Genomic DNA, 5101 nt, shown 5'->3' with positions numbered 1-5101 from the left:
AATAAATTCATTAGGCCCTAATCTATGGATTTCACATGACTGGGCCGGGGTGCAGCCATGGGTGGTCCTAGGAGGGCATGGTTACACGTGGTCTGCGGTTGAGGCCAGTTGGAAGTACTGCCAAATTCTATAAAACAACGTTGGAGGCGGCTTATGGTAGAGTAATGAACATTCAATTCTCTGGCAACAGCTCTGGTGGACATTCCTCCAGTCAGCATGCCAATTGCACGCTCCCTCAAAACTTGAGACATTGTGTTGTGTGACAAAATTGCACATTTTAGTGGCCTTTCATTATATAGACAGGTGTGTGCCTTTCCAAAACCATGTCCAATCAATTGAATTTACCACAGGTGGACTCCAAGTTGTAGAAACATCTCAATGATTTTAAATGGAAACAGGATGCACCTGAGCTCAATTTGAGTCTCATAGCAAAGAGTGAATACTTATGTATATAAAGGTCTTTGTGTTTTATATGTAATACATTAGCAAAAATGTCTAAACCTGTTTTTGCTTTGTCATTGTGTAACAAAAAAATAAATAAAATGAATTTAATCCATTTTAGAATAAGGCTGTAACGTTACAAAATGTAGAAAAAGTGAAGAGGTCTGAACTTTCAGAAGGCACTGAGATATATATATGATTTTTCAGGGGGTGCTGCAACACCCCTACTTCCTGTGGGTATGATTGCTGATGCTATGTATTGGCCATTGAGAGACTGAAGTCATGGTTGGCCATATAGAGCCCCACAGTATGAGTTATAATGCCCATAAAACCTAGCAGGGAAATGGTTCCAATCATTTTTCCGCCATAGATTTTTCCCATGGTGGATTTTATAAACACTTAAAATAAGGGCTGTGTTTTGTGTRGGCTTACCCTGGCGTGACGTTTTGATAACTGTGTAAATCTCTCTGACCGCCAGGTTTTATGGGTATTATGACTCATACTGTGGTACTCTATTGGCTCTCCCCAGTAGGAGCAGTCCTCCATAGGAATAAATACAATTCTACAGTATTTCAATTAAACGTTTCAAGGACAATTGCATATATTTAAGTATTTTTGTTTTAAATGGGGACATTAACATTCATCTCAAAAGTATACTTCAATTTGTTTTATGTTTAGCTCACATAATATACATTTAAAAGTATGCATTAAGGTGTCTGTAATATAATAAACATGGCAAAAACTAATGTAGGCATTAATATAAATGCTATATTTTGGTGGGGGAGTGACAAGATGGAGGCATGGTGGCTTCAACATAGCGTCCCATATGTCATCCTGTGTGCAGTAAATCATTGATTGCCACCTGTAGCCTACTTGCCTGCCACCCAGCGCCCAAATCAAGAAAGTAACTTAAAGTCAAATGAATAATAGGCACTGGTAACACATCTTTAAGCTCCCGAGTGGCGCAGCGGTCTAAGGCACTGCATCTCAGTGCAAGATGTGTCACTACAGTCCCTGGTTCAAATCCAGGCTGTATCACTTCCGGCTATGATTGGGAGTATGGATCATACTGATTTGGACCATATAGATTAATGAGACAAATTTCATATTCAAAAAGATCCACCTTCCTTGCAAATTATTCCTGACTATTTGCACATTCAGATTGAATTTTTTGTTAATTAATATCATCACACCTTTTGAGTTCCTTTGTCCATGACAAATTATTTCACCACCCCATTCCTTTTTCCACGCAACTTCATCTAAGGATGTAGAGTTTCCTGTAAACAGTATATGTTATATTCCTTTTCTTTTAGCTACGTAAAGACTGATCTTATCTTTTTATAATCTGCTAAACCGTTACAATTATAACTGGCTATACTTATTTCACTCCTTACCATAACTAGATACTATTCTCAGTCTAAATTGACCATAATTAGTGCTTGTTAGGTTACTGTGTATGTAATTGAGTATGTGTGTGTTCATATCCACTTCATAGTGTTCAGATATTTTTACAGTTCCCATACTTTTTTTTTTTCGTAACCGTAAGTCCCGGTAGAATTTAGTACAGCCATGGTGATATGGAGCTGTCTCGGAATAGCTGTCCATCTATAAAGAGTTTGTCCACAATGAGAAAGGCACGCTTACCCTTCTCCCTCTGTTGCCTCTGTCCTGGAAACAGTCTCTTACAACGTTCGTTTATCTCCCTTGGAAATTGGTCATTGAGACTGAATTTGGTTACTATAACTTCTTATGGCTGGGGGCAGTATTGAGTAGCTTGGATGAATAAGGTGCCCAGGTTAAACTGCCTGCTACTCAGTCCCAGAAGCTAAGATATGCATATTATTATTAGATTTGGATAGAAAATGCTCTGAAGTGTCTAAAACTGTCTGGCATGAGTTGATCACGCGAGCTCCCATGAGAGCGACCTGCGTTCCATCGCATTTCTGAAGACAAAGGAATTCTTCGGTTGAAACATTATTGAAGATTTATGTTAAAAACATCCTAAAGATTGATTCAATACATTGTTTGACATGTTTCTACGAACTGTAATGGAATTTCTTGACTTTTCGTCTGACCTGAGCGTCATCAATTTGGCTTTTGGAACTAAACGCGCAAACAAAATGGAGGTATTTGGACATAAATTATGGACGATAAATGATGGATAAATGATGGATATTTGGACATAAATGAATATTTATAATACTATTTCTGACTTCTGTTGACTCCACAACATGGCGGATATCTGTATGGCTTGTTTCGGCTCTGTACTCAGATTATATTATGGTGTGCTTTTCCGTAAAGTTTTTTTGAAATCTGACACAGCGGTTAAATTAAGGAGAAGTTTATCTAAAGTTCCATGTAAAACACTTGTATCTTTTATCAATGTTTATTATGAGAAGTTCTGTAAATTGATGTGGCTCTCTGCAAAATCACCGGATGTTTTGGAGGCAAAACATTACTGAACATAACGCACCAATGTAAACTAAGATTTTGGGATATAAATATGTACTTTATCGAACAAAACATACATGTATTGTGTAACATGAAGTCCTATGAGTGTCATCTGATGAAGATTATCAAAGGTTAGTGATACATTTTATCTCTATTTCTGCTTTTTGTGACTCCTCTCTTTGGCTGGAAAAATGGCTGTCTTTTTCTGTGACTAGGTACTGACCTAACATAATCTTTTGGTGTGCTTTCGTCGTAAAGCCTTTTTGAAATTGGAGACTGTGGCTGAATTTACAACAAGTGTATCTTTAAAATGGTGTAAAATACTTGTATGTTTGAGGAATTTTAATTATGAGATTTCTGTTGTTTRAATTTGGCGCCCTGCACTTTCACTGGCTGTTGTCAAGTCGATCCCGTTAACGGGATCTCAGCCATAAGAAGTTTTAAGCTCCTTCCYCTGCTTTTGATCAGCTCCTTTTGTTGGTAGTGTTCAAATATTGCGATGATCGATCGGGGACCCTTGGTCTTGTCGCTCTGAGCTCCAGGTCTGTGTACTCGGGGGAAAGCCACCTTGTTTACAGTCTCTGTAGGAAGTTTCAAGGCGGATTGCATGAATTCTCTGATGGCGCTCTCTGGATTATTGGATCCAGAGAGGGTCCAAATCCTCCATCAGGAATAAAAAATATTTTCACGCATGCTACGCATGCTACAACTTCGTATGTCTAGTAGTGACTCCATCACCCTGTTTTCCCTGAATAGACAATACATGTTGGAATCGTGTATTTTTACGTTGGCTGTGAGTGCCTTGTCCTCTCCTTGGAACATGRGAATTACACTCTGGCTGAACTCCAAACTCCCTCAGCCCTGCTACCTCCTCACACAACTTTTCCAGGATTCCGGCCAGAGCAATAACCTCTACTTCAACGGTAAGTAAATCGTCCGTGTCTGTAGATTAATCTGTTTTTCTTGCCGTGTTAAAGTTATTTTGTGAGGTAGTCGGATCTTTCCGTGATGGAGTATGTTGTTCCGCCATAGCGTAAAGCTGTTGGTACTTGTCGATTTCCCTCAGAATCTCCTTAGCATCCAGGTTGGCTCTTTGCTGCAACCAGTTGTTTTACGAAAAGATCACAATGAGTCTTTCCCAAGACGACRACAGGTGTCTGTAGTACAGCCAGCTAGCACTCGTGGAATCCACYCAAAAACACATTTGGTATTCATATTTAATTAATAGCAGTTTCGTTTTAATCAAAACTAACAAAGCGAGTGTTTTTTCCCCAGCATACAGTGTTCAGCTGCGCACTTACTATGGTTTATTGTTGCTCCTTAATTATACAGTATGAATGGACATTAGAACCTGTTGCAGCTGTGTGTTTGGCTGTAGTTCTACTCCCTGGGAAATCCATTGGTACACATGAGTCAAAACTACTGTATCAGCAGCAGAATGATGACATCACAGGACACTAGGGACAGACACCACAATGAAACGCTGAGTAGTCCCTAGTTTGTGTATGTGTGACGTGTATCACTGGCCTAAGCGTGGTTGCTGCTGAGTGTGTATCTGCACCTAGTGTGTGTGTATCCTATGTGCGTCCCTCCCTAACCCTAATAATCAATGGTGCCCAACGTAACTTGAACTTCAGTGGCCACCGTAGCGAGCGAGGTCCCAGTCTGGTTCCGTCACATGGCTTGGAACGCGTCCGCATCATATCCTCTGTGTTATGCTCGRGCTTGACTAGCAGGATGTAGCACTTGGGCAGGAAGATGCAGACCAAAGCTGGATGGCAAAGATCTGTACGGCCACCATGAACTTACCACGTGTACTGAGGTAGGCCGGGRCGAAGGAGACCCACACGATGAAGAACACTAGCATGCTGAAAGTCACTTACTTGGCCTCSCTGGAATCAAGAAACAGAGCATTAATTAAACCCAAAAACATTTTAGTGGTCTAAAGCAGGACATTTAAATGAGCGGCACAACTCTTAGGCTATTTATAAGTTACGCAATGGTAAGATATAGTATGATAAGTTACAAAGTTATGGCAGCTTTACTGCTATGTAAGCTGCAAGTCTACAGCTAGCCAAGGCTTTAGCCTGCTAAGTTAAGTAACTTCCAGGTATACTAGCTACATGAAATGGTCCTCCAGTTTGTGTGCCATGAAGGTGACTAGCTACATGAAATGGTCCTCCAGTTTGTGTGCCATGAAGGTGACTAG

Source organism: Salvelinus sp. IW2-2015, unplaced genomic scaffold (assembly GCF_002910315.2).
Source record: "Salvelinus sp. IW2-2015 unplaced genomic scaffold, ASM291031v2 Un_scaffold1309, whole genome shotgun sequence".
In the NCBI taxonomy this organism is placed as follows: Eukaryota; Metazoa; Chordata; class Actinopteri; order Salmoniformes; family Salmonidae; genus Salvelinus; species Salvelinus sp. IW2-2015.
This window is presented reverse-complemented; position numbering follows the sequence as displayed.